At 36.4% G+C, this 9,351-nt stretch overlaps 1 pseudogene; it reads left to right on the top strand.

The window, feature by feature from the left end:
* Positions 1 to 288: 288 nt before the first annotated feature.
* Positions 289 to 1,231, top strand: LOC114049438 (annotated as a pseudogene).
* The last annotated feature ends 8,120 nt before the right edge of the window (positions 1,232 to 9,351 follow it).

Genomic DNA, 9,351 nt, shown 5'->3' with positions numbered 1-9,351 from the left:
GTGTGTGTGTGTGTGTGTGTGTGTGTGTGTGATTTAATTCTGCAGGGAGAATGAATTCATTGAGAAGAGATCTCGCCAACCAAATCATATCTCTCCATTTTGCGTTTCTCGTATAACACAGTTAGATAAATTTGTCAAAATTTGATTTTGGAATACCAAGGTATTTTCAATTTGCCTCATTTTAATTCAGACCTTTGTTTTTTTTTTTCTTTAGTGAACAAAACAATCTATTGTTGGTTGGTTTTTGTTCACATACCCCAACAAAAGAAAACCTGACCACCTACTCACATGGCATCAAGCAATCATTCATCAGTGGCTGAGTTCACCTTACAAAGTTTCTCTGAAAATCCTCAGGTTCAGATCTTCCTCTTCAGCCTCTTCTTAGGACTTTTCATAGTGGCTTTCACAGGTAACTCCCTCATTGTCATTGTGATCAGTCTAAATCCAGGCCTCCATATACCCATGTACTTTTTGCTTATAAATTTGGCCTTGATGGATGTTCTCTCTGCCTCCACTGTGGTCCCCAAGTTGCTGCAGAACCTAATGACCAAGAACACCATTTCCTATGGTGGATGCATAGCTCAGATCTATTTCTTAACTTGGAGTTTGGCGGCAGAGGTCTTGCTTTTCACAGCCATGGCCTATGATTGGTATGTAGCCATCTGCCAGCCCCTCCACTACAGCACTCTTATGAACAAGGCAACTTGCTGCCTCATAGCATCTGCAGTGTGGGCTATCAGTGGGACCAATACAACAATACACATCATATTGACTGTTCGCTTGTCTTTTTGTGGCCCCAATGTCATTCATCATTTCTTTTATGAGATTCTGCCATTATTGCCTCTCTCTTGCTCCTCAATCTATGTCAACAATGTAATGGTAATTATAGCAGACATGCTCTTCGCTATTTTCAATTTTCTGCTCATTCTGGTATCCTACGGTTTTATCATCTCCAGCATCTTGCAGATCCGGTCTAAGGAAGGGAAAAGGAGAGCTTTTTCCACTTGTTCCTCCCACCTTATTGTGGTATTGCCCTATTATTTATATATATATTGTTCCTGGTTTGGGTCAGACTCTGAAGGAAGGCAAAGTGGCCTCAGTGTTTTATACCATAGTGACCCCAGCCTTGAATCCTCTGATCTACTCCCTGAGAAACAAGGATGTGAAAATAGCCCTCAAGAAATTATGTCCATTCTTAGGAAATAATTGGCCATTTGGCAAACTGATATAGCTCAGAATAATGGGATTAAAAGTATCTCTGAGAGAGAAAAGTGTATGTAGATCACAGCTTTACACATCATTTCTCCCGGTAGGCAGTGCTCCTGAACTCAGGATATATTCTTAGGTGAACTAGCTAACTCCCTCATTACATTTTTTTTTGAAGACTTTTTATGAAGGAAAATTCAGAATGTCTCCAAAGAATAGCACAGAAACAATCAAAGTGCCACACCATGTTAGATCCATGGTTTAAGAAGAATAGGATTTTGTTATCAAGTCATATTCTAAGAGATAATTTATTTGAAGGAATGGTTGCCAGTTCTCTCTGATGCCAAATACTTATTTGAGACATATTGAAGTTTTTTTGTTTTTTGTTTTTTTGCTTTAGGCAGTTAGCTTTAAGTGACTTGCCCAGGGTCACACAGCTAATAAGTGTCAAGTGTTTGGTCAGAGGCCTGATTTGAACTCAGGCCTCCTGACTTCAGGGCCAGTGCTCTATTCACTGGGCAACCTAGCTGCCCCCATATTGGAGTTTTCATTAGGAACCTGATAGACTTCAGGTGCAATGGAAAAGGCCTCAATTAGTTCACTTACACCACAAGGGGACTTCCTTTGATTTAACTGAGGAGCAAAGAAAAGGCTTCTCCTTGCTTTCTCTCTTCACGCAAAAGAAAGGGTTTCAACTAAGGTTGCTTGTATTAGAGAACTTTGGTGACTGTGGTGATGGAAAAGACATAAAGAAAGACTAGCAGTATGGACAGGTCCTCAACTTGATTCCATCTCCAGAGTGAGGGAGATCCAGAACTCAACTCCTGAGGCCTCAGCAATGATCAAAGAGGAAAAAAGGTGACTTTTCTTATGCTGGGAATGATCAAAGCACCAACCCAGAAGATGAAAATAACCCGCAAAAAGTACCTATAATCAGAACCTCAAAGAAAAAAAAAAACTGTTCCCACACAACAATTAGGATTTTTAATAAAAATACATTTTTCAAAATTATGTAAGAAATGAAAACTATATAACGGAAAGGAATAAGCATTTGTGTGGTGGCTACCATGTGCCAGGTACTGTGCTAAGCACTTTTTCCAAATATTATCTCATTTTATATTCTCATCAACCTGAAATATAGATACTATCATAATCCATGTTTTACAGTTGAGGAAACAGAGACAAATAGAGCTAGAAAGAGTTTGAGGCCAAATTTGAACTCAAGGCTTCCTGATTCTAAACCTAGCACTCTAGGAGGAGAAAATTAGAAAAAAAGTTCCACAGTTTAATGGAAGAGATATAAAACCCTACTCCAGTAAAAATTCACTAAAAATCATAATGGGGAACTTCCGCTTCTGGGAGTCAAGATGGTAGAGTAAAAAGGTAGTTGCTCTCACCCTCACCTATCAACCTCTGAAAATATCACCCCAGAAAAAACCCTGGAACAGCTGAACCAGAAGAAAGATGGCGTGCAGCAGTACAGTAGCCCAGGTAGCTAGAGGGATTAATGGGAAAGGCCCCTCTTATCCTGGGGGAAGGGGAGCAGTACAGAACCGGGAGTCTCCCAGCCAGCTAGTGGAAAGACCCACTTTAGCACACCAGGAGGAGATTCTGGTGCCTCGGCATTCTACAGCAAGGAGGTCTCCCCGTGCCTCAACAGAAATAAGGGGAGGCTGCACTGCAAGGGGCCCCAGGCAGATAAACACCTGGCAGAACTTATCTAAAAGGAACTTAACAAAGCTAAAGGAAAGGAAAAGCAGGCAACCTAGATTTACCTGAAAGTCCCAGCCTTGCTGATTCCAGCCCAACACCAGATAAGCTGCCAGAATCCTATAGCCTCCAATTGCCAACATAAGAGGCCCTAGCTCCCAAAGCCAGTGACTAAGACCTAGGCTCCCAACACAAGAAACTTGGGTCAGTGCCCTCTGCTCCCCAGCAGCAGAGCTTAATCTCTGTATAGGTGGGGGAATAAAGAAACACCGTGAGTAAAAAGAAATGTACAATAGATTTTTATTATGAGAAGAGTGAAGATCAAGACAGAAATTCTGAAGAGGACAACACTGTCATCAAACCCACATCTGCAACATCAAAAATGAATATGAACTGGTCTGAAGCCCAAAAAGCCTTCTTAGGAGAGCTCAAGAAGGATTTTAAAAGTCAAATGAGAGAGGTAGAGGAGTCCTTTAGAAGTACAATTGGCCAATTGAAAAAAAAGTACACTGAAGAAAACAAGTCCCTAAAACACACAATTGGCCAATTGGAAAAAAAAGTACAATGAAGAAAATAAATCCCTTAAAAATATAATTGACCAATTGGAGAAGAAAATACAAAATCTAACAGAAAAAAACACTATGTTAAAAATGAGTATTGAACAAATGGAAACTAGTGACTCTATGAGAGAGCAAGAATCAGTCAAACAGAAACAAAAAATGAAAAAATAGATGAAAATGTAAAATACCTCATGGGTAAAACAGCTGACCTGGAAAATCAATCCAGGAGAGACAATTTAAAAATTACCTGAAAGTCATGTTGGAAAAAAGAGCCTGGTCAATATCCCTCAGGAAATCAAAAAGGAAGACTTCCCTGAAGTCCTAGAACCTGAAGGTAAAATAACGATAGAAAGAATCCTTCACTCCCAGCCTGAAAGAGATCCCAAATTGAAAATGCCAAGGAATATAATAGCTAAATTCCAAAATTACCAGATTAAAGAGAAATTACTGCAAGCAGCCAGATAGAAACAATTTAAATATGATGGAATGACAGTCAGGATTCCACAGGACCTTGCAGCCTCTACATTAAAAGACCGCAGGGTATGGAACATGATATTCCGTAAGGCAAAGGAGCTTGGAATGCAGCCAAGGATTAACTACCCAGTGAAAATGAGCATGATTTTTCAGGGAAGGAGATGGGTATTCAATGAAAAAGGGGACTTCCAAACATTCCTGATAAAAAGACCAGAGCTAAATAAAAAATTTGTTCTTCAAGTACAAGATTCAAGAGATGCATAAGAAGGTAAATGGGACAGAAAGACACAATACGTTGTTAATGAGGGCAAAATATTTACATCCCTAAAAGGGAAGATGACACTTGCAGCTCTTGAGAACTGTATTGTTATTATACCGTGTTAAAGGAGTATACATAAAGGGGGTGGATATAAGTTGACTTTGATGTAATGATAAAAAAAAAAATCAAGTGGGTTAAATGGATCCAAGTAAGTGGATTAGTCTGAGCTAATTAAATGTACTGAGAAAGGAGGAGGCAGACAAGGGTAAATAACATTACAGGAAAAGACACAAAAACCTATTAGAGCAGAGGTAAAGAAGGGAGGGGGATGAGCATTGTTTGAACCTTACTCTCATCAGATTTGGCTCAAGAAGGGAATAACATAATCAGTTAGGTATAGAAATCCAACTTGCACTATAGGCAGCAGGAGGCAAAAGGGGAAAGAAAAGGGATGGGGGATAGAAGGAGAGAAAAAGCAATAAGGGTAAAGGGGAAGAAAAGGGAAAGGGATAGTAGAAGGGAGGGGGGACCGAATGAGGTGGTGGTCAAAAGCAAAACACTAGTGGGGGGGGGAAAGGAGAAAGAAAAGCATAAACAGGGTGGAAAAAAGGATGGAGAAAAAGACACAGATAATAATCATAAATGTAAATGTGAATGGGGTGAACTTTCCCATAAAACGGAAGAGTATCGCAGAATGGATTAAAAACCATAATCCTACAATATGTTGTTTACAGGAAACACATTTGAAAAAGAGTGACACATACAGGGTAAAGGTAAAAGGCTGGAGCAAAATATATTGTGCTTCAGCTGAAGTAAAAAAAGCAGGGGTAGCAATACTGATCTCAGACAAAGCAAAAGCAAAAATAGATCTTATCAAAAGAGATAAGGAAGGAAACTACATCCTGCTAAAAGGCCCCATAGACAATGAAGTAATATCATAACTAAACATATATACACCAAATGGTATAGCAACCAAATTCTTAGAGGAGAAGTTCAGGGAGTTACAGGAAGAAATAGACAGCAAAACTATACTAGTGGGAGACCTCAACCTCCCCCATTCTGAACTAGATAAATCTAACCACAAAATAAACAAAAAAGAAGTTAAGGAGGTGAATAGAACATTAGAAAAGTTAGGTATGATAGACCTGTGGAGAAAACCTGAGAAAACATACACAAAAATTGACCAGGTACTAGGGCATAAAAACCTCACAATCCAATGCAGAAAGGCAGAAATGGTAAATGCATCCTTTTCAGATCATGATGCGATAAAAATTATATGTAATAAAGGGTCATGAAAAGATAGACTAAAAAATAATTGGAAACTAAATAATCTAATCCAAAAAATGATTGGGTCAAACAACAAATCATAGAAACAATCAATAATTTCATTCAAGAGAATGACAATAATGAGACAACATACCAGAACTTATGGGATGCGGCAAAAGCAGTTCTTAGGTGAAGTTTTATATCTCTAAATGCTTACATAAATAAAAATAGAAAAAGAGGAGATCAATGAATTGGGCATACAACTAAAAAAACTAGAAAAAGAACAAATTAAAAATCCTCAATTCAACACCAAATTAGAAATATTGAAAACCAAAGGAAAAATTAATAAAATTGAAATTAAGAAAACTATTGAACTAATAAATACAACTAAAAGCTGGTTTTATGAAAAAAAAAACAATAAAATAGATAGACCTTTGGTTAATCTAATTAAAAAAAAGAAAGAAGAAAACCAAATTGCTGGTATCAAGAATGAAAAGGGTGAAACTACCACCAAGGAAGAGGAAATTACAACAACAATTAGGAATTATTTTGTCCAACTATATGCCAACAAATTTTACAATCCTAGTGCAATGGATACATATTTACAAAAATATAAATTGCCCAGATTAACAGAAGAGGAAGTAAAATACTTACATAACCCCATCTAAGAAAAAGAAATTGAACAAGTCATTGATGAACTCCCTAGGAAAAAATCCCCAGGGCCAGATGGATTTACATGCAAATTCTATCAAATGTTTAAAGAATAATTAATTCCAATACTATAAAAACTATTTTGTAAAATAGGTAAAGAAGGAATCTTACCAAATTCCTTTTATGATACAAATATAGTGCTGATACCGAAACCAGGAAGAGTCAATACATAGAAAGAAAATTATAGACCAATTTCTCTAATGAATGAATATAGATGCAAAAATCTTAAACAAAACATTAGCCAATAAATTACAGCAACTTATCACAACTTATCACAAACAACTTATCACATAATACACTATGACCAGGTAGGATTTATACCAGGAATGCAGGGCTGGTTCAATTTAAGGAAAACTATCAGCATAATCCATCATATCAACACCAAAACTAACAGAAACCACATGATCATCTCAATAGATGCACAAAAAGCTTTTGATAAAATACAACACCCATTCCTATTAAAAACACTAGAGAACGTAGGTATAAATGGAGTCTTCCTTAAAATAATAAATAGCACCTATCTAAAACCTATAGCAAGCATAATATGTAATGGGGACAAGGTAGAAGCATTTTTAATAATATTGGGGGTGAAACAAGGGTGTCCATTATCACCACTGTTATTCAACATCATAGTGGAAATGTTAGCTTTAGCAATAAGAGAAGAAAAAGACATCGAAAGCATTATAATAGGCAAAGAAGAAACAAAGCTATCACTCTTTGCAGATGACATGATGTTATACTTAGAGAATCCCAGAGAATCAAGTAAAAAACTACTTGAAATAATACACAACTTCAGCAAAGTTGCAGGCTATAAAATAAACCCACTAAATCATCGGCATTTCTATATATTACCAACAAAGCCCAACAGCAAGAGACAGAAAGAGAAATTCCATTTAAACTTACCATAGACATTATAAAATATTTAGGAGTCTACCTCCCGAAAGAAACTCAGGAACTCTATGAACACAATTACAAAATGCTTTTCACGCAAATAAAATCAGATTAAATAATTGAAAAATTATTAGTTGCTCATGGGTAGGCCGAGCTAATATAATAAAAATGACAATTCTACCTACGCTAATTTACTTATTCAGTGCCATGCCAATCAAACTACCAAAATTACTTTATAGACTTAAATAAAATAATAACAAGATTCATTTGGAAGAACAAAAGGTCCAGAATATCAAGAGAACTAATGAAAAGTAATGCAGGGGAAGGTGGCCTAGCCATTCCAGATCTTAAATTGTATTATAAAGCAGCAATCATCAAAACTGCTTGGTACTGGCTAAGAAACAGAGTGCTGGATAAGTGGAATAAGTTAAGTATGTAAGACACAATAGTCAATGACTATAGTAATATATTATATGATAAGCCCAAAAACCTTAGCTTCTGGGATAAGAACCCAATCTTTGAAAAAAAAAAACTGTTGGGAAAACTGGAAAAGAGTATGGCACAAACTAGGCATAGACCAAAGTCTCACACCATATACCAAAATAAAGTCAAAATGGGTACATGATTTAGATATAAAGGCTGATACTGTAAGCAAACTGAGAGAGCAAGGAATAGTTTACCTGTCAGATTTATGGAGAAGGGAAGAATTCATGACCAAACAGGAGATGGAGAACATTACAAAAAGCAAAAGAGATAATTCTGATTACATTAAATTGAAAAGTTTTTGCACAAACAAAGCCAATGCAACTAAGATTAGAAGGAAGGTAGGAAATTGGGAAAGAATTTTTACAACCATTCTCTCTGATAAGAGCCTCATTTCTAAAACATATAGAGAATTAAGTCAAATTTATAAGAATACAAGCCATTTCCCAATTGATAAGTGGTCAAAGTATATGAACAGACCGTTCTCAGAGGAAGAAATTAAAGCTATCTATAGTCATATGAAAAAATGCTCTAAATCACTATTGATTAGAGAAATGCAAATCAAAACAACTTTGAGGTACCACATTACATCTATCAAAATGGCCAACATGACAAAACAGGAAAATGATAAATGTTGGAGAAGGTGTGGGAAAATTGGAACACTAATGCATTCTTGGTAGAGTTGTGAAATGATCCAACCCTTTTGGAGAGCAATTTGGAACTATGCCCAAAGGGCTATAAAAAATGTGCATACCCTTTGACCCAGCAATAGCACTTCTAGGGCTATATCCCAAAGAGATCAAACAAATGGGAAAAGGACTTACATGTACAAAAATATTCATAGCAGCTCTTTTTATGGTGGGAAAGAATTGGAAATTGAGAGGATGCCTATCAATTGGGGAATGGTTGGGCAAGTTGTGGTATATGAATGTAATGGAATACTATTATGCTATAAGACATGATGAACAGGCTGACTTCAGAAAAACCTGGAAAGACTTGTATGGTCTGATGCTGAGTGAAGTGAGCAGATCCAAGATAACATTGTACACAATAACAGCCATGTTGTGTGATGACTAATATTCATAAACTTCACCCTTCCTGGCAATACAAGGATCTAAGACATCTCCAGAGGCCTCGTGATGGAAAATGCTATCCACACCCAAAGAAAGAACTATGGAAGCCAAATTGTTATCTTTTTTCTTTTCTGTTGAGTTTTGTTTCCTCTTTCTGATGGTTCCTCATATTGATTTTAATTTGTACTTACAACATCACTAATGTGAAAACATGTTTAATATGAAGGTAAATGTATAGCCTATATCACATTGTGCACCATCTTGGTGAGGGTGGTGGGGAGGAAGGGGGAGAAAAATTTTAAACTGAAAAGCATATGGAAGTGATTATTGATAAATAAAAAAATTAATAAAAAAATTTAAAAAAACATAGTGAACCAAATTAATGATTCTAAAAAATCAACAAGAATTTTGAAAATAAAGTAAAAAGAATGAAATTGAAGAAACTGTAGGATATTTGATATAAAAAATAACTGATGTAGAAAATACATCAATGTGAGATAACAGAACACTGATTATGTAATGATCCCCAAAAAGTAGTTGATAGGTCAGAAACCTCCCTGGCATTTATAGTTTATCACAAAGAAAACTAAGTGGAGATGAGCCCTCAATTGTGGATGGGAGTAGAGATTTTTTTTTTCACTCACAGTGACAATGTGAGTTTCGGGATTCTCAAAATGTTAGCCTTATTTTATAAATCTGCCTTATGTTTCTTGAGCCA

Source organism: Vombatus ursinus, unplaced genomic scaffold (genome assembly GCF_900497805.2).
Source record: "Vombatus ursinus unplaced genomic scaffold, bare-nosed wombat genome assembly UNPS02003210.1, whole genome shotgun sequence".
Lineage (NCBI taxonomy): Eukaryota > Metazoa > Chordata > Mammalia > Diprotodontia > Vombatidae > Vombatus > Vombatus ursinus.
The sequence above is the reverse complement of the archived record's forward strand: the minus strand, read 5'-3'. Positions and strand labels throughout refer to the sequence as shown.